The sequence below is a fragment of the Lathyrus oleraceus genome, chromosome 6, assembly GCF_024323335.1.
Source record: "Lathyrus oleraceus cultivar Zhongwan6 chromosome 6, CAAS_Psat_ZW6_1.0, whole genome shotgun sequence".
Lineage (NCBI taxonomy): Eukaryota > Viridiplantae > Streptophyta > Magnoliopsida > Fabales > Fabaceae > Lathyrus > Lathyrus oleraceus.
Window position 1 is genome coordinate 323,127,695 of NC_066584.1, and position 21,320 is coordinate 323,149,014.

The 21,320-nt window shown below is 39.2% G+C and overlaps 1 non-coding gene across 1 annotated transcript; it reads left to right on the forward strand.

Moving 5' to 3' along the window:
• Positions 1-20,813: 20,813 nt before the first annotated feature.
• LOC127099234 (small nucleolar RNA R71) lies at positions 20,814-20,920 on the forward strand. The gene has a single exon (XR_007793763.1). It is a non-coding gene; the product is annotated as a small nucleolar RNA R71 (small nucleolar RNA).
• The last annotated feature ends 400 nt before the right edge of the window (positions 20,921-21,320 follow it).

The following is a 21,320-nucleotide window of genomic DNA, read 5'->3' on the forward strand; positions in this document are numbered from 1 at the left end:
TTGTGAAGAGCCTCTTGTCGAGGAAGGACCGGATCCCGATGAGAAGTGGACACTGATGTTTGATGGGGCGGTAAATGTGAATGGAAATGGTGTTGGGGCAGTACTCATTAATCCTAAAGGTGCACACATACCTTTTTCCGCCAAATTGACTTTTGAAGTAACCAACAACGAAGCTGAGTATGAGGCCTGTATCATGGGGATTGAGGAAGCCATCGATCTAAGGATCAAAACTATGGACATTTATGGGGATTCTGCTCTAGTGATTAACCAAGTCAATGGAGACTGGAATACTCATCAGCCGCATTTGATTCCTTATAGAGATTACACCAGAAGGATCCTGACTTTCTTCAAGACAGTAAAGTTGCATCATGTACCCCGAGATGAAAATCAAATGCCTGATGCCTTAGCCACATTGTCTTCCATGATTAAAGTTCATTGGCAGAATCATGTGCCACACGTTCCTGTGAATCGACTCGAGAGGCCTGCGTATGTGTTTGCAGCCGAGTCTGTTATTGATGAGAAGCCGTGGTTTTATGATATTAAGAATTTCCTCAAAAGCCGAGAGTATCCTGAAGGAGCATCGAAGAATGACAAGAAGACACTGAGAAGGCTAGCTGGAAGCTTTTACTTGAACAAGGATGATGTGTTGTACAAGAGGAACTATGACATGGTTCTGCTCAGATGCGTGGTTAGACACGAAGCAGACATGTTAATGCAGGAAGTGCACGAGGGATCTTTCGGTACCTATGCTGGTGGTCATGCAATGGCCAAGAAATTGTTAAGAGCCGGTTATTACTGGATAACCATGGAATCTGATTGTTTCAAATACGCTCGAAAGTGCCACAAATGTCAGATCTATGCAGATAAAGTGCATGTACCACCAAACCCTCTGAATATTATGAATTCTCCTTGGCCATTCGCGATGTGGGGCATCGATATGATTGGAAAGATTGAACCTACTGCTTCTAATGGACATCGCTTCATCCTAGTCGCGATTGATTACTTTACCAAGTGGGTGGAAGCAGCTTCCTATGCCAATGTTACCAGACAAGTGGTTGCTCGATTCATTAAGAAAGAAATTATCTGTCTTTATGGGGTTCCTGAGAGAATCATCACTGATAATGGTTCGAATCTCAATAACAAGATGATGAACGAGCTTTGCAAAGACTTTAAGATCGAACACCACAATTCTTCTCCTTACAAACCAAAGATGAATGGTGTTGTAGAGGCGGCGAACAAGAACATTAAGAAGATTGTGCAAAAGATGGTTGTGACGTACAAGGATTGGCATGATATGTTGCCTTTCGCTTTGCATGGGTATCGTACGTCAACCGGGGCAACTCCGTTTTCACTTGTGTATGGCATGGAGGCAGTCTTGCCAGTAGAAGTTGAAATCCCTTCTTTGAGGGTGATGATGGATGTAAAACTTGACGAGGCTGAGTGGGTTCAAGCCAGGTTTGATGAGTTAAATTTAATTGAGGAAAAGCGATTAGCAGCTGTGTGCCATGGACAACTATATCAGAGAAGGATGAAGAAGGCCTTTGATCAGAAAGTGTGTCCTCGAAGCTATCAGATAGGTGACTTAGTTTTGAAGAGGATCCTTCCTCCCGGTACAGATAACAGGGGCAAGTGGACTCCGAATTATGAAGGTCCATATGTTGTTAAAAAGGTCTTTTCTGGTGGAGCCTTGATGCTTACGACTATGGATGGTGAAGATTTTTCGTCTCCTGTGAATTCAGATGTAGTCAAAAAATACTTCGCATAAACTGACCCGCTGGACAAAGAAAGAAAGTCCAGGCAAAAAAAGGGCATCCCAGCGAACCAAGAGAAAAAGAAAAGAAAAAGGTTCGGCAAAAGTTAGGGATAAAGAATAAAAAATAATATGTATACCCGGTAAGTCGAAAACCTGCAAAGGCGACTTAGACAGAAATGGGTATCCCGGTGGATTGAAAACCTGAAAAGGTGGTCCAGGCCAAAGAGGGATTAAAGCGAAGACTACAGTATGAGTTATCTGTACTTCATCGCGTTTCAGTGTCTACCATCTTGAAGGATATGATCGGTCCAATCACTCTTCTCAGAAAGCAAAGAATTTGGGGGAAAGTGAAGATCTATGAGTCATAACAGAATTGGAAAATAGTGGAATGCCGTGTTCACATTGCCAATAGGATAATTTATTTTCTCTTTTGGCGCAATTACCTCTTCCTAGGAATTGCTTCCTAATGTATTTGCCTTTATAGGCCATTTTCAATCAATAAAAGTCGTTATTCAGTCGGATTGCTCTCTTGTTTTTTTATTTCTACTGTTTTGTTTGCAAAAACGTCCGAATTTTTGATAAACATTGCATCTAAAAACATGAAGGCTAGACAATGACGTGAGGAAAGATAAAACATCTGAAAATCATTTTGAATGTTGAGTACACTTGAGTATATTTTGTCCATACGATCCCCTGGGGCATGTATGTCTTGCCGTCTTGCAGGTTACTATCTTTGATTGATGGCTAAAGCAGATGAGCCAAAGTTTGTTCGAAGGAAGACCCTTTCGTTTCAACACTGTCCAGTCGTGTAAGAAGTTGGGTCGTCTAAGTCGAGTTCAGAATTTGTTTCCCCAGCATGGTCGAGAGGTTGGTGTTTTCCCAACAAGTGACTCCCTAGTTGAGTTGGTTTCTCTACCGTTCCGAGAATAGTATCCTCAGCAGAATTGTTGTATGTCCCCACAGAGTTGGAAGATCGAATCAGAAATTGTGTGCTCGGTAAAGTGATAATTTGCTTTCCCAGCAGGAGTTTTCCTCCCTTTGCATCTTGCATATAGTAATCATCATTTGCATTCGCATTCTCATTTCGCGTAGCATTTCCATTTAGTATGGAGCATTACGCCATGGAAAACTCAAACATATGCATACATGTATCAAACCAGATTGGATCATATCTCCGGAAGAGACGAATCATTTTTCAACATCAGTGTAGCACATTTGCAGCAGTTGCTCTTGGCAACATTCAGAATCGATAATCCCAGTGAGATTTATTTTCTCAACAATCCGTGAAAGGAAAGCTTGATTCCCTTCCGATTTAGTCCCTGGCAAGTGTCTGCCTTATTTTGACATATGTAAATATCATCCTTGCGATATCGGTAAGTGTCGTGTTGATCCCCGTAAATGTCTGTGCTTTTCTTTGATGTCGGCAAACATCATCTTTCGATGTCGATAAACGTCGAATTCCAATTGTTGGCCATCAGTAAATGGCATGTCTCTCATGGTGTCTACAAAAATCGTTATGTCAACACCCATGTGTGTCCTGTCCTTTCTTTGGTGTCGGTAAACATCATTGTTCGATGTCGGTAAACATCAGCCGCTTGTTAACCATCGATAAATGGTTTTGTCGTTTAAGATTCCCCAGCAGATTCGCTATCCGTAAATATCGAGTGTTTCATTTTCGCCATCGGTAAATGGTTTCGTTTCATAAGTGTATTTCTTTCTTTGGTGTCGGTAAACATCATTGTTCAATATCGGTAAACATCGAGTTCCTTCCCAGTCATCGGTAAATGTCTGATCTTGTTTCACTTTTAAACATCATTGTTCGATGTCGGTAAACATCGAGTTCCTTCCCAGTCATCGGTAAATGTTTGGTCTTGTTTCACTTGTAAACAACTTTTTCCTCCCCAGTGAAGCCGCCATCGGTAAATGGCCTCGCTTTCTTTGATATCGGTAAATATCAAATCTATTTTGAAGCCGCCATCGGTAAATGGCCTCGCTTTCTTTGATATCGGTAAATATCAAATCTGTTTTGAAGCCGCCATCGGTAAATGGCCTCGCTTTCTTTGATATCAGTAAATATAAAATCTGTTTTGAAGCCGCCATCGGTAAATGGCCTCGCTTTCCTTGATATCATCACCTACAGAGTGCAAATTCTCCGGTTCTTTTGGTATTCAATCCCTATTTACCTTGAATGTATGATCGCCGCTGCTTTCATCTGTTCAGGTTCACAGTCGATTGAATAGGGGAAGCTGTAGCACCTCAAATTTGCCCTCCTCATTCATGCATTCATTTTAGGTCATTTAACATTTCATATTGCATTTCATCATGTCAATCAGAATTAGCTCCAAGAGTTTATCCTCCAAAAAGCTTGGATATCACCCAAGTCAATTGGTTTCATTTTAAGAGGTTTTCTTCAAAAGATCAAGCTTAACAGGCTCAGTACAGTTCAAAATTCAACTGTGAAATCGAAAGGCAACCGTTGGTCAACTGAGAGTCAAATGGCTAGAGGATGACTTGAGTTACTTCCAACATGTTCAAATGAGGCATATTCATCATTCGACATGTTACTCTTGAAGGAACAAAGGTCCAGCGCACAAGTTACAAATTTGGAAAGATGACTTGAACTGTCATTCTCGCAAGGCGAGCAGAATGGTTCGCCTAGTGAGCCACCAGAGTCTGAACTGTCATGCTCGCTAGGCGAAGCCCACGCGTTTTGAAAATAAAAAAAATATAACAGAAAAATCTTGGACTTGGACCTCTCTCACTTGAGCCTACCAAGCCACGAAAATCAGGTTATAAATTCTAAAAATTCAGTGGAAAACCCCTAGAAGAAAGTGAGAACTAATTCAGAGCAGCCTCCAGAGACTGAAGGGAACTCATCTGCAAAGAACCCATTCCATCTCATATAAACCCTAAGATTGTTCTGCAAACCCAACCATGAAATTCAATTTCATTCGATCTCTCCAATCAGGTTTGCCTTATTCCCATTACTTTACGCTTTCAATCTGAAATTTCTGAAGCATGAGGTATTATGGTTGAATCCCGGAGAGTGGGTATAGTTAGGTTTTGCATGTGGGTTTAGATGTGTATGAATGTGTAGAACAATGCCTTGAATGTTTAATCACTTCGCTTCTGAGATGAATACCATAGGGTTTGGGGTTCCTGAAATCGGACTGTTATCAAGGAAGAACCCGGAATCCACAGGCATTCGCTAGCACCTCGCTAAGCGAACATGTAGCGAAGCTTCGCTAGCATCTCGCTAGGCGAAGCAGTAGCGATGATGGCAGTAGCTGTTTTTTGTTTCTATTTGCTTTCTAACTTGCTTTGTGTTTTGTTGTGACATGTTTCCTATTGCATCCGTGCACTGTTTACCTGACACTGTTGTTGTTATGTTTCTTTGGTGCAACTCTTGATTGCACCCCAACTTGTTATTCTAACTTGTTTGTTGAGTTTTTGTGAGGGCTCACATGACTCTTGAAGAGATGGCTTGCTTGGTATTCCACTTTATTTGTGGGATACCATTTGGAGATTTATTCTGATTACTTTGCTGACTTGCTTTTCTTTGATGGTGCTAGCTTGAGAGATCTCTGGGTTTCTTACTTCTTTAGTTACCGTTACTTCTGATCTTTATCCGTGTGGTAGATCTTTTGACCCCTTTTATCTTTCCCGCATTTTACCACTTTCTTAGCTGGAAGACCTCGATAGGAGGCAATGTTTTTGTGTGTTTACTTTTGTGCCCAAAGACCTCCAAGAAGAGGCACCAGTGCTAAAGACCTCCATGAAGAGGCAATTGACGGATAAAAGGGATTAGTAGTCAATCCCCCATTATTCAGTGTGTCGTTCTTTATGCTCGCACTACGTGTCGATGCTTCAGAACAAAAGCCTAAGATCTTTTGTCCGGTATTCAGTGGAAAGGGTTCCATCTTCCTGAATCCCAACTTTTTGTCATGAGCTCACCCTGTCCAGGGTTAAGAGCTATGAGGTCTTATCCTCATTACCCTTTTGATCTGCTCACCCTGACGGTCAATGCCAGTGGTTAAGAGCCCATTTCATTACCTTTCCGTGGCTTGTTTGTCGAGGTTGATATGACCCCTCTTGACTAAAGCCCTACCCATGTATGATTGAACCCCCCTTGCTGGTGTGTTTATTTTATGCTATATGTTTTTGTGTGGTGTGATCGTCTCACCCATAGGACTGCTAGGCTTCATATAGTTTCCCGTTTGCATGTCGATTAAGGTATCACGGTTCCTTCGTCTAGGACTTCCTTTTTGCATGAGCATCCTAAAACCCAAACAAACACATTGATTTTTCTTCTCCTAAGAACACGTTAACTCCTTCTACTACAGGTGAGTAAGTCTCCAAAGGTCGAGCATCCGGTAGACTACGTAGTAACGTCGTTCATCTAAAAAACATAAAACAAACAAAAATAGGTTAGCCGAACTACGGTGCTCTGATTCTCAGTCCTTCTTGAGATACGTATGCAGTAGGGTAGGGCCTGTGCGAGCAATAACTCTTTCTTTTCCCTAATTTGATTTTCTCTCTTTCGCATCGCATATAGGAATTTTTATACACACACTTTAGACATAATTAACAAGCGTGGATCCTGTGGAGTACCACAGACGTGAAGGGGTGCGATAACCTTCCCTTCACGTAATCGGCCCCCTTACTCAGTTTTCTTTGGTTCGAGACTTTGTTTTATCCGTTCCCTCTTGGTTATGCAGTACTACCTTTCCCTCCTCTTGGGATAAAAGTACATAGCTGGCGACTCTACTCTTTTTTCCTTGCCACTCTCTTTCGCGTTGGTACTTGGATTCGGGAAATCCGGGGAGCGACACAGTGGATGCTCGCGACATATGACAGGCAGAAGTTCTATGTTCTAAGATTTGGAACTTAAGCTTGGAGGCTTCGTTGGTTTCAGAGGAAACCAGAAAGGAAAGATCATTGGCTCCGTCACTAGTGCAAATAGGAGTGAACTGCAAAATAGTCAGAGTCAGAAGTTATCATGATGGAGAATTTGAAAATAAACATTTTGAAAATATTTTTGATGCAACTGGAATTTCCCATGATTTCTCATGTCCTAGAACTCCACATCAAAATAGGGTTATAGAAAGGAAGAATAAGACTTTGCAAGAAATGGCTCGCACTATGATCTAAGAAATTGGCATGGCTAAGTATTTTTTGGCAAAAGCAATTAACACATCATGTTATATTCAGAACAGGATTTCAACCAGACGTATTCTGGGTAAGACTCCCTAAGAATCATGGAAGAACAAAAATCCCAACATTTCTTACTTTTACCCTTGTGGTTGTGACTGCTTCATGTTGAACGCTAAAGAGAATCTTGGCAAGTTTGATTCTAAAGCATAAAAGTGTTTATTGTTAGGATATTTTGAACACTCTAAAGGCCACAAAATCATTAACACTGAAACACAAATTGTTGAAGAATCAATTCATGTTAGATTCAACAATAACCTTGAACCTGAAAAGTCAAAGCTAGTCAAGAAATTTGCAGATTTGAAGATCAAACTTTCAGAATCCAAGGATATTGATTATGGAGAAAAAGACTCAAAAGGAAAAGTTAAAGAATATGAAGCAAACAACTCATAAGCGACTCAACTAGAAGTTGTCATTGGTCTAACTCATCATAAGAAGAGTATGCCAATAACTTCTCATGTTAAAGAATTGATTATGGGAGATAAAGACGCTCTAGTCAGAACTAGTTCTTCATTCAAACCTCGTGAAGAGACTCTTCTAGGTTTGATATCTCTGGTAGAACCCATATCTATGCAAGAAGAACTGAATCAATTCACCAGAAATGATGTTTGGGATCTTGTTTGGAAACCAAAGGGTTTCTGCGTTATTGGAACTAAGTGGGTCTTCAGAAACAAGCTTAATGAGAAGGGTGAAGTTGTCAGAAACAAGGCTCGACTGGTAGCACAAGATTATAGTAAGCAAGAAGGTATAAACTATACATAAACCTTTGCTCCAGTTGCAAGGTTAAGAGTGCATTCTTAATTGGATATATTTCTGAAAAGTATATGTGCACCAACCTCCTGGTTTTGAAATCTCGCAAAATCCTGACTTTGTTTTTAAACTGAAAAAGTCGTTTTATGGTTTGAAACAAGCTCCCAGAGCTTGGTATGATAGACTAAGTAACTTCCTTTTGGAAAATAATTTTATCAAAAGGAAAGTGGACACAACTCTCTTTTGTAGAACCTTTAAGAATGATATTCTAGTTGTGCAAATTTATGTTGATGATATTATTTTTGGTTCTGCTAATGCTCCGTTGTGCAAGGATTTTGCTAAGTCAATGCAGGCAGATTTTGGAATGAGTCTGATGGGAGAAATCAAGTTCTTTATGGGAATCCAGATTGATCAACGTTCATAAGGAACATACATTCATCAGAGAAAATATACAAGAGAACTTTTGAAGAAGTTTAACTTGTTAGAATGCAAGCAAGCAAATACTCCAATGTATCCTACATGAATTCTGGAGAAAGAAGAGGAAAACAATAAGGTAAATCAGAAGTTATTCATAGGTATGCTATGCTCTCTCCTTTATCTAACCGCTTCTAGACCTGATATTTTATTCAATGTCTCGCTTATGTGCTCGCTTCTAGTCATATCCTAGGGAGACTCACTTAACTGTTGTTAAGAGAATCTTTAGGTATTTAATAGGTACTACTAACCTTGGTTTGTTTTAAAGAAAATAAAGTGAATACAAATTAGTAGGCTATTGTGATGTTGACTATGATGGAGACAGAATAGAAAGGAAAAGTACTTCTAGAAGTTGTCAATTTCTGAGAAACAATCTGATATCATGGTCCAGTAAGAGACAATCAACAATTGCACTTTCAACAGCCGAAGCTGAATATATTGTAGCTTCTAGATGCAGCACTCAAATACTCTGTATGAAGAGTCAGCTGGAAGATTATCAGATATTTGAGAGTAACATTCCTATTCTCTGTGATAATACTTCTGCTATATGTTTGTCTAAGAATTCTATCTTCAATTCTAGGGCTAAGCATATTGAAATTAAACATCATTTTTTACTTGACTATGTTCAGAAGAGTATTTTTCACCTAAAATTTGTTGATACATACCATCAATGGGCTGATATCTTTAGAAAACCCCTTCCTGAAGATAAATTTGTTTTCATTCTGAGAAACTTATTTATGGATTTATGGCCAGAATGAAAAGATATATTTCACAATGTTTAAGTCCTCAGAACTCTATATTAGATTCTGAAAATTTTATTTGTTGACTCTGAAACATGAGCTTTTTGAAGTGAGAAAGTTTCATGAATAAAAAAGATTCTGATTAGAAGTAAACTTATCGATTTGTCTTCCTGATTCTGAACAGTTGTCACATTAAATGGTTGTCATATCGTTTGATATCATGTGGTTCTAAGTGGTGACAAATGTCCTAATTTCTGAGCATGCGTGATAATAGAGTGACACATTGGGTTTATCATTTCTTGGAATTACGTTAAAATCTCTTATGCTTCCCCTTATGTTGGCATAATTTTACTTTGTCATCATTGCAAAAAATTTCTATTTAAACCCACTTCACTCACATTTTCACACTACGCGCACAATATTCCCACACTTTCATCTTTCAAACCTAAAACATCTCTCTGCAACTGTTCATCCCCTTCTTCAAATTCAACAAAGGATGTTTCTCAATGATAAATTCAACAACAACAATCTCACAGTCGCTCCATGGCTGATGAAAATTATCCCGTTATGCAAGGGATTCCTGAGTTAACTCTAAATACTCCTATTATTGAGTTAATGGTTCTTTGTGAGACTATCATGGACTTCAAAAACCTGAAGGACAATGGTTTAGATTTCTCTGAAACATTGAAAGTCCAAGACTGGAATGGTTTTTTTGAAAGGATTACTAGTCCGATTTATCCAGTACTGGTGAAGCAGTTTTGGATGTACGCTGCTACAGAAAAGGAAATGATAACTTCCTATGTTATTAACAGGAAAATCATCATTGTAACGGTAAAAATGTTGAGATTAGGCTATTGAGTTAATTTAACTTATAAGGCAAGAGTCGCCATCGTGCTTTTATTATTTCCAAAGGAAAGGGGAAAAGTACGAACAAAACAGATACGTGGTCGTGACTGTATATAAAATATAGTCTATCAGATACTTGACTGCAAGTGCACAGTCTAGTTGTTTAGTTTTAAAAGATATCGAACCCACAGTGACCGATGGTCAAACTAATGCTATCGATGTTACTATGTTTAGCTAAGGCAACGATTTTTAGAGGTTTGGTTGAATAAAAATTAAATCTAAAGAAAATTAAGTTTTTAAGAAAATATTAATGAAGGGATATCAGTATGCAACGCATTAATCGCCAGGGATTTGATAAGTCACCGGTGATACTTTAATTACCGAATACCTTTCAGTAGAAAATATTCATTTAAAAGGCTTTATCTCATACTCTCGTGATTGTTGACTCGGACTATACATTTAAGTCAGAATGTACGCTCTCGCTGTCCCATTTGAAGTTAAAAATACTTTTTGAAAATAAATAAGTTCTAATTGCTTTTAAAGTGCTCTCGTTGTTTTTAAAATCAATGCCTAGTTTTTACTATCCAGTTCGACCCTCATGCTCTCGCGATTGTCGGTTCTAACCTTAGTTAATTTCCCACTCTCGTGGCAAAATCGTATTAAATAGCTTCTCACTCTCGTGACGAAGTTAATTAAATTCAAATTAAAAACCACAACTAGAAAGATTATTTGAGAAAAGAAGTTTACACCGATTATTATTAAATCCCGACTAATTAAATTGTTTACATACCGATACCGGTAGTTTAGCCGAACATGTTAAATAATGCAAACACAGACGAACAAAAACAAATTAACAATAAAGCAAACATGATTATTTAATAATAAATAAATAATAACAATAATTGAATAAAAACCTGGAACTTTAATTAATTGAATATGCTGAATCTTGAAGTACTTGAGCAGTCCTCCACAGGTCGGTAGGATGCTGCTTCTTCGAAACAAATGCTTAAACTAAACTAAATAAGTTGCAGTAGTTCCCCAATGTAGGAAACTACTACTTTTGGCTAAATGAAAAATGGAAAGGAAAGGGAAAAATCAAAGCTCTGAACGGAGCGGTAAATAAATTGCGGTAAAAGAAAACAATGCTTGCTGAAGAAAAATAACGGAAAACAAAATTGCAGTGGAAAAATAAATGCAGAGAAATAGGATTCTGGAGATGGTTTGAGACAGGAAAAATATGAGAGTCCCCGCAGGTTTCCAACTTCCATCCTTTTATAGTACCCCTTGGTCTTCGTGCTTGAGAAAAATAAGGATGACTTGGTTGAGCGAGAGATTCACGGGAAACTGGAATGAGGAGTGAAAACTGGGGCGACGTGGATCACTTCTGTTTGAAATTCATTACGCCGACTCTACCTTTATGACGGTCGTGATGGGCCTGTGGAGTTCATCACAACCAAGGCGTGACGATCGTGACGGGATGTGTGACGAGTGTCACATGCACAAAATCCTTGAATTCTGCTTTTTATGTTGTTTCTCTTCTGTTTCTTCTTCTTTTCCTTCCTTTTCTATACCTTGCTTATTTAAGCATGGGAATTGAAATATCTACAAAAATAACTCGAACACTTGCGGAATAATCAGAATATAAATGAAAACGGTACGATTTTTAAATGTAAATCAGGGAAAATATACGATACAGTTTCTTGTTATCAAACTCCCCTATACTTGAATCTTTGGTTGTCCTCAAGCAAATAATCAATTTGAAATTCGAAATACTAGTTAAACGCGAATACATGACACATTTCTAATTCATATGTGGTTATTAGGTATTTCGTTAGAATGACAGATACTTATGTAAAACACTAAAGATACAGTGACGACACAAGCAACAAGCATTAACATAAATCTCTCGTTTATACAAACCAGTTCGAATCATGCTATTATAGCTCAACCTAATGCTTCTTGTTCCTATTTCATCCAGTTTCATTCTAGCGCGATCACATTAAGCCCTTTGCATTTACACGCACTTAGTGAAGTAGCCGGTTAGTGGCTTTGATCCTTTTTTAGCACGGGGTCTGGTAGACTAGTGTGGTAACCTTTTATATATCCCATTTGAAGGTTGTGGGGGATCAAACCGTAGTTCTCCCTACCGAGTCCAGTACCAGGTACCTCTGAACAAACCGGCAACGGGTTTTTCTTTCCTTTTATATATCTTGCAACCGTTTGTATGGTGCATTTTAAATTTCTCAATAGCAAAAGGATCTTCTCAATTCGTAGGCATCAATCACTTATATTCATCGGCTCTTCACATGGTTTGTGTTTAAGACGGTGCTGACTGCTAGTATAAACTACTAGGGGTTAATCTAGAACAGAAACTTAAGGTATCAGTATAATGGGTATTCAAACTGATCTTGCAAAAGTGAGAGATCTAAGGTGTCAGAACGGTATCAATCTTGGTACATTTTTATCAGCTTCGTAACAAAACCTATGTAAGACAACCTATATACTCGTAGGGTATGCATAGAAACAATTTTTTTTGTTATGGCTAATTAAATGGAAACAGATAAACAATTAGATAGAAACAAATAAACGGAAGAAAAGATAATTTTTTTGTTATGGCTAATTAAATAGAAACAATTAAACTAAAGAAAAGGATTCCTTCCCATACTTAAACAAAGCATTGTCCTCAATGTGACAAAATAAAGTGAAAAAAGGAGAAATAGGAGGATCGCTACTCTTCGCCACGACGTTGGGCTCTACGTGCTCTAACTCTTGCTCGTGCATGTTCACTTCTACCATGCTGAGTAGGGTCCAACCCCACATGCTGAGTGTATTCCTGGATGGCATCAACATGATGTGTCAAGGCACTCATTTCTTCGGATAGTTCCTCCATCCCTTGGTCATGCTAGTTTACATAGTCATGCTGATCTCTTTGTATTTACTGGATCACTTGCATCATTTCCGTTTGGCGCTCTTCCATCCGTTGGTTATGTCGTAACATCTCAGTATAGATGTCTTCCATGGTGGCGGGTCGACGCTCATTTCTTCCTTGGTTTCGGGAATATGTCTCCGCAACATGCTCAGGAGGTGGTTGTGTCACCTGTCGGTCTAGCTCTTCTTCAATCTTATCAACTCCATTATTTGTTAGGATCTTCTTCATTAGGCTCAGGAGAATTCAGATCAAAAATCCAATTTTCCATATTCTGCGGATCTATACGATTCCTGTTAGGCATAATGACGCATCGAACTATCTTGTTCCGAACCATAGGGTGGTATCTCCCATCGTCTCTGATTTTGATAAGGTGTGAGGAGCGGAAATTGTCGATATTAAGGAACTCGGCCGGCAAGGCAAGTAAGTTAGCAAGCCTATCCCCCAGATTCAGGCCCACAAGAATGTCATGTTGCCTCTCATGCAGTTAGACTGGATGTTGGCCAACAAGAACAGGGTGACATTGAACGCCACCAGAGTGAACACACAGTGAAGGAATAAAAGCTCTTTAGAGTTTACCTTATGGTTTTTGAATGTACGTTGGAAATATCTGATAGTTGGGTTGTGAATGTACGTTGCGTTGAGTGCATCCCAGCTTGTGACGTTTACGTTGGTAAGACTGTGCCATACTCCAAATGCTATCTCAGACCATCCGTCAGGGATATGGTAGTGAACTCCATCTCCATGCCGGAAACCAAGTATTTGCGCTATTTGTGTTTGGTTCAAGGAATACTCAGTGCCGAACATTCTGAATGTGGCGAGTCCGGTGAGAAACTGAGTTGCACCGGGAGGTGTTATGTAGGAGAATGAACTCAAGAATTCCAGGGTCATACCTTCATATGTTGGTTGTGGGTTGGTGCAGAGCTCATAGGTTGAACTAAAGATTGATAGAACTCGAGGTAGTTGTCTCTTTGTCGTTCATCGGCTTCTCCCTCTCTGAATATGATATTTGAAAGGTCGGGAGCAGGTCTCTCTTGACGTGCCATGGATTATGCAAATTTAGGTTTTGGTGTAGAGGAAATGGGTTTCGTGAGTTATAGGAAACTCACTTATTTCTTGCTAAAATAGGAAGTGATGGAAGGATTAATGGAGAAATTAATGGGTGTGAGTGGGACGGTTAAGGAAACAAAAAGAGTAGATGAGGAAGAAGAAGAGAGCAGTGCGCCTGTTTTAATAAAAACAGAGCGCACGTTCTGGATGCGTGACGAGCGTCACGTACCTGTTACGGTCGGTACGCGTAACGGTCATGACATGTAACGGTCTGGATGTGCATGTGACGAGTGTCACATGCAACGGTCATATTTTTGTAGAAACGGAAAAATTGAAAAATTTACTGCATGCTTAATTTCTAACTGTTTGCATGTTATGAGTAAATCATACTGTCGGTACCATAGCAGGAATAGAGATTATAATAACTAGAAGAAGGTAAAGACAATAATAGTATAGAAACAAAATAATAAAACAATTGCAGCAGTAGTACAAATAAAATAGCAGCAGTAAAAATAACAATAGTAAAAATAACAAAATTGAACTGACAGAGGTAAACTAAATTGATCACAGAAGCAAAAGAAATAACAATGTCATTTAGATTAAATGTAAATACTAAAGTTAAATGTAGCAATAAGCATTAAAAGAATAGTAGCAGTAAAGTGCTCCCTCCCCTCACTAAAACAAAGCAATGTCGTCATTGCTTTAATTTGAGTATAAAAATTCAGCGATCAATGTAGTTAGCCACGGTGTTGTCCCAAAGAAGCTACACCCTGGTTCAGGTGATCAAACTCTTCGACGGTGACATCCATTAAGCCTAAGACATCAAGGTGCATGCTTTTTAGTTCATCTTTCACATTAGTAATTTCAGTACGGAAACCATCCAAACGAGTAAGAATTATGGTCAGATTTTCGGCATAAGATGGAATTTCTGGTTCATTCAGATTATAGTAGTTTGGAGGGGGTTCAGGGTTAGATTCATCAACAGAGATATGGTCATCTAAATACTCATAAATAGGTGGTGTCTCAAGAGGTTATGGTGGAGCAGTGTGATGTTCATCTAGATCGTATAGCCAGTTATTACGGTTATGAACACTCGTTCTCTCATGGTTTGGTAAGGTAAATAGCTGGACAACTTCATTATTAATTAGGTAGTCAAAAGTGTCTGGTCCATGGTTTCCTAAAATTCTTCGTTCAAAGCAAAAGTTAATATCCATGGGTCGGATGGGTCCAAAAGGTGTGCGCTCGTTAAGTGGGCGTGTAAGTTCAATGGCATCAACTATCATGGTTACGAGGCCGCCTATTATGATTGGGGCACGATTATTTTGTGCAAGGTAAACAAATCTTTCCATCATAAATGTTACAACATTGACATGTCGACCTTGGTCGACACAGAGTAAGAAGAAAAGTTCATCCCTTTACACTAAGGTGTTGTTCTCTTCTTTTCCAAATAGGGCGTGGGCTAGTATTTTGTGGAAGTAGTGGATTGCAGGGTTGTGTATCGCTTGAGAGTGCATCTGATGTGGGTCAGGGTGGTGATCTCCAGTTAAACTACCCCAAAAGTAATTCAAGTCAATGTCATCGATTAATTCCTCCTGGCGGGTAGTGAATACAAATGGGCCACTAGGAAATCCTAGAAGGTCAACAAGGTCTCTACGGTTATAAGTGAAATCCATACCAAACAGCCTAAAGGAAATCAACCATTTGTTGAGTCCGTAACCATGCTTGGGGTTGTAAACTAGGGAGCAAAGGAATTCTAGGGTAAGCTCACGGTATGTGACAAACCTTCTTTTAATAGCAGCATTCTCCCAACCTAGCTGGTTAAACAGAAACAAGTTACTATTGTGGATACCTACCCTATCCATGGTAAGTCCATCATAATATATGGATAAAGCCATATCCTTCTGAGCTAAATAATCATAACGCATTCTTTGAACTCTGCCTCTGAAACTGTATCTACTTGTTGCATGATGAAAATAAGTTACTAACTCGTTATAAGTTTGCCTATTAATTAGTAGCCAATATTACTAAGTAGGTAACGAAAAACAACCAGTACGTTACTGCATAGAATCAAGGAATGGGAGCAAAATAAAAGTAATAATCAAAGAATGAAAACACTTAAAATGCAAAAACATAAAAATAACAAAATCAATAACAAATTAAGAAAAGGCGGGTTGTCTCCCACCGAGCACTTTGTTTAATGTCGTAAGTTCGACAGTAACGTCGTGATATATCAGTTTTGGGGTTGAGCGGGCAGCTCTATAATTCTTAGACTATTTGAGTAGTTTCTATTGTCAATATTATGATAATGCTTTAATCGCTTCCCGTTTACAATGAACGGTTCACTATTTCTACCCTTGAATTCTATCGCACCGCTTTTAAAAACTTTTGTAATTTCAAAAGGGCCTGACCACCTAGATTTAAGTTTTCCCGGAAAAAGATTAAGTCTTGAATTAAATAGTAACACTACATCGCCGAAATTAAACTTTTTTCTTAGATATACGTTTATCGTGCCATTTTTTAGTTCATTCTTTGTATATCTTGGCATTCTCATAGGCGTCTAGTCTAAGTTCTTCCAATTCGTGAATGTCTAAAATTTGCTTCTCGCGTGTGGAAGTATAATTTAGATTTAGGGTCTTAATTGTCCAATAAGCTTTGTGTTCTAACTCCACAAGGAGATGACATGATTTACCATAGACTAATTTAAAAGGTGTGGTCTCTATTGGGGTCTTGCAGGCTGTCCTATATGCCCATATAGCTTCATTTAGTTTAGATGACCAGTCTTTTCTAGATATTCCGACAGTCTTTTCTAGAATCTGTTTGATCTCTCTATTTGAAACTTCGACTTGCCCACTGGTTTGTGGATGATAAGGTGTTGCTACACGGTGTCGGACTCCATACTTCAGAAGAAGTTTTCTAAAGATATTTGATATGAAATGGGAGCCACCGTCACTAACTACTAGTTTTGGCACACCGAATCTAGGAAATATTACATTCTTGAACAGCATAATCACTACTCGTGTGACATTTGTCGGAGAAGCTACAACCTCGATCCAGTTTGAAATGTATTCGACAGCTACGAGTATGTACTTATTACCAAAAGAAGACGGGAATGGTCCCATGAAGTCAATCCCCCAAACATCAAAGACTTCCACTTCTAAGATTCCTATTTGTGGCATTTCGTCACGTCTTGAAACGTTACCAGTGTGTTGGCACCGGTCGCAATTTATAACCGCATTATGGACATCTTTCCATAGAGTAGGCCAAAAGAGCCCAGATTGTAAGATCTTAGCACAAGTTTTTGAAGTGCTTGCGTGCCCATCATAGGGAGCGGAATGGCAATGAGATAGTATATATCGTCTATTTCATCCTCATGAGCACATCGACGGAAAATGTTGTCGGTACCTCTCTTGAAAAGAAGAGGTTCATCCCAGTAGTACTGTTTTAGATCATGAAAGAATTTTTTCTTTTGTTGGTATGATAGGTCCGGTGGAAGGGCTCCAGCAGCTAGGTAGTTGACAAAGTCAGCATACCATGGCAGAGTTATATTCGTATGAATTTCTTCCACGAATTCTTCTATTTCAGTATAATTTAAGGTTAGCTCAGACATGTCGCTTTCCATTTGGGCTATAAGTTGTTCGTAAGGGAAATCATCATTGATTGGAACTTGTTCAGGCTTATTCCCTTCGATTTGTGATAAGTGGTTTGCCACTAAGTTCTCAGTACCTTTCTTATCTTTTATTTCTAAGTCAAATTCTTGTAAGAGTAGGATCCATCTTAAGAGTCTTGGTTTGGAATCCTTCTTACTTAGCAAGTATCTAATAGCAGCGTGATCAATATAGATGATGATTTTCGCTCCTACTAAGTAAGAACGAAATTTGTCTAAAGTGAACACAACAGCTAGAAGTTCCTTTCCAGTGGTGGTGTAGTTCATTTGGGCATGATCTAAGGTTCTACTTGCGTAGTAGATCGCATGAAGTTTTTTATCCTTCCTTTTTCATAGCACTGTGCCTACGGCATGGTCACTCGCATCACACATGATTTCGAATGGTAATCTCCAATCAGGTGGTTGCATGATAGGTGCGGTGATTAAATATGTTTTTAATTATTCGAACGCTGTTAAACATTTCTCATCAAAGATAAATTCAACGTCTTTCATTAATAAACCAGTCAATGGTTTGGTAATTTTCGAGAAATCTTTGATAAAGCGTCGGTAGAAACCGGCGTGTCCTAAAAAGCTTTGTATTTCTCGTATGGTTTTCGGAGGTTGAAGATTTTCTATAATTTCGATCTTAGCTTTGTCTACTTCAATTCCTTTATCAGACACTATGTGTCCTAGCACGATTCCTTGTTGGACCATGAAATGCCATTTCTCCCAATTCAATACGAGATTCACCTTTACGCATATTTCAAGTACCATTTCAAGGTTTGATAGACATCCTTCGAAGCTCTGCCCAAAAATAGAAAAATCGTCCATAAAGACTTCCATAATGTCGTCTATAAAGTCAATGAAGATTGGCATCATGCATCTTTGGAATGTTGCCGAAGCGTTGCATAGTCCAAATGGAATTCGTCGATAAGCAAATGTACCATAAGGGCATGTGAAGGTTGTTTTCTCTTGGTCGTCAGGATGGATACGAATTTGAAAGAATCCCGAATAACTATCTAGATAGCAGAAGTGGGAATGCTTAGCCAATCGTTCAAGCATTTAATCAATGAAAGGCAGAGGAAAATGATCCTTTCGAGTGGCTTCGTTAAGTTTCCTATAGTCGATGCACATTCTACTTCTGGTCACAACTCTTTGTGCTATAGATTCTCCCTTCTTGTTCTTAACAACTGTAACACCCCCTTTCTTGGGTACTACCTGAACGGGGCTAACCCATTGACTATCGGAGATCGGGTATATGATTCCTGCATCTAATAAATTCTTTACTTCATCCTTGACTATAGTACTAAAGATTAGGTTGATCCTTCTCTGGTGTTCTCTAGAGGTTTTACAATCTTCCTCTAGCATAATGCGATGCATGCAGATAGAAGGACTTATTCCTTTTAGATCAGCGATCTTGTAGCCTAACACAGTGATATTTTCTTAAGACATATAGTAACTTTTCAATTTCAATTTGTCCTAAGTTTGCATTGACTATTACTGGTCTTTTGAGTTCAGTGTCTAGGAACTCGTATCTTAGGTTCTCGGGTAGTGTTTTTAATTCTAAGTATGGTTTCTTCGGGCATGGCATGTGATTGGGTGTAAGTGCTAAGCATTCACTTAGATTGTCATTTTGGTATGGTTCACGCCAATTATCATCTTCAAAAATTGGAGGGATTTGGATTTTCATTATATCAGAATATGTGGTTTATTGCATCTCCATCTCTCTTACGCACTCGTCTATGACATCAAGTAGATAACAAGTATCGTCTATAGCTGACGCTTGTAGGAATTGTGTCAAGATGAATTCAACTTTTTCTTCTCCAACTTCGAATGTTAGCTTACCTCTTTTCACGTCTATTATGGCTCTGGCGGTAGCTAAGAATGGCATTCCTAATATAATAGGTGTAGTGGCATCTTTTTTGATGTCCATGATTATGAAGTCTGTAGGAATGTAGAACTGTCCTACACGTACTGGGACATTATATAGTATACCAACAAGATATTTGATTGAGCGGTCAGCTAGTTGAACAAACATCTTGGTTGGTCTTAGTCTTCCCGTGTTGAGCCTTTTACAGATGGATAGGGGCATTACACTAATTCTGGCTCCTAAGTCGCATAGAGCTTTGTCTATGACAAACTTTCCAATGACACAGGGTATGGAGAAACTACCTGGGTCTTTTAGTTTGGGAGGCATGTTGTTTTGGATTATTGCGCTACACTCAGCAGTAAGTGTAATTGTTTCGTTATCCTCGATCTTTTTCTTATTGGATAGGATATCTTTAAGAAACTTGACATATGAGGGCATTTGTGTGATAGCTTCTGTAAAAGGGAATTGTAATATTTAGTTGCTTTAGAAGTTCAACAAATTTCTTAAATTGCCCTACAGTTTAAGAATTTGCGAGTCTTTGAGGATACAGAATGGATGGTTTATAAGGTGGTGGAGGCACATAAGGTTTTTCTATCTCTTCGGCCTCTTGGGTGTTATCTTCTTTCTCCTTTGGTTCACTTACCTTCTTAGTTGTTGTTTTGTCAGGGTTTTGGTTCAATGCAGGATTTTGAAGTCTTGGATCTACGGGTCTGTGTAGTTCTTTTCCACTTCTCAATATAACGGCATTTGCATGTACTTTTGGATTAGGTTGTGGCTGTCCAGGAAATGTGCCAGCGGGAGTAGCAGTAGATGCTTGTTGTTTAGCCACTTGTGAAATCTGTGTTTCAAGCATTTTGTTGTGGGTGGCTAAAGCGTCTACTTTGATTGCTAATTGTTTAAGTTGCTCACTGGTGTGTATGTTTTGGTTCAAGAAGTCTTTATTTGTTTGAGCTTGGGTAGCTATGAAACTTTCCATCATCAATTCAAGGTTGGACTTCCTAGGAATGTTAGGAGCATTAGTAGTTGGCTCTTGATATCCAGGTGGAACAACGGGTACTTGGCCAGATGCATACAGGGCGTTGTTGTTCTTGTATGAAAAGTTAGGATGGTTTTTCCAACCTGGGTTGTCGGTATCCGAATAAGGGTTTCCTTGTGCATAATTTACTTGATCAATGGAGACTCCTGCTAATATCTGACATTCTGGTGTAGTGTGTCCAGGAATTCCATATAACTCGCCGTTTGGAGTTACGACAGCCAAGGTGGCTGCAGGTGGTATGGTTAAGTTGTCTAACTTTTGAACAAGGGCATTTACCATTCCATGGATATGGTCAAGGCTACTGATTTTGTACATTCCACCTTTTGTTTGGGACTTTTCTACTGGGGTTCTTTCACCTCCCCATTGGCAATGGTTTTGGGCCATGTTTTCAATGAGTTGATAGGCTTCGTTGTATGGCTTGTCCATAAGTGCACCGCCCGCGGCAGCGTCTACTGTCAGTCTTGTGTTATATAGAAGCCCATTATAAAATGTGTGAATGATCACCCAGTCTTCGAGATCGTGACGTGGGCACATCCTCATCATGTCTTTGTATCTCTCCCACGCTTCGTAGAGAGATTCTGCATCTTTTTGTCGAAATCCGTTGATTTGAGCTCTCAGCATAGTAGTTTTGCTTGGCGGAAAATATCGGGCTAAGAAAAAGTTCCTCAGTTCTTCCCATGTAGTGACTGAGTTGGATGGCAAGGATTGCAACCAAGCCCAAGCTCTGTCTCTTAGAGAGAAAGGAAAAAGGCGTAGTCTTATCGCATCTTGAGATACACCATTCACCTTCACAGTGTATGCGTACTGAACAAACTTGGTCAAATGATCATTAGGGTCGTCCGTAGGATTTCCAGCAAACTGATGTTGTTGGACAGCTGATAATAATGAGGGTTTCAACTCGAAATCGTTCTGATCGATAGCAGGGGCAACAATGTTGTTGTGAGGTTCTTGTTGGGACGGGGTAACGTAGAACTTAAGAGGATGATTTTGTGGTCCCACTGCAACCATGGTTGGTTTCTCG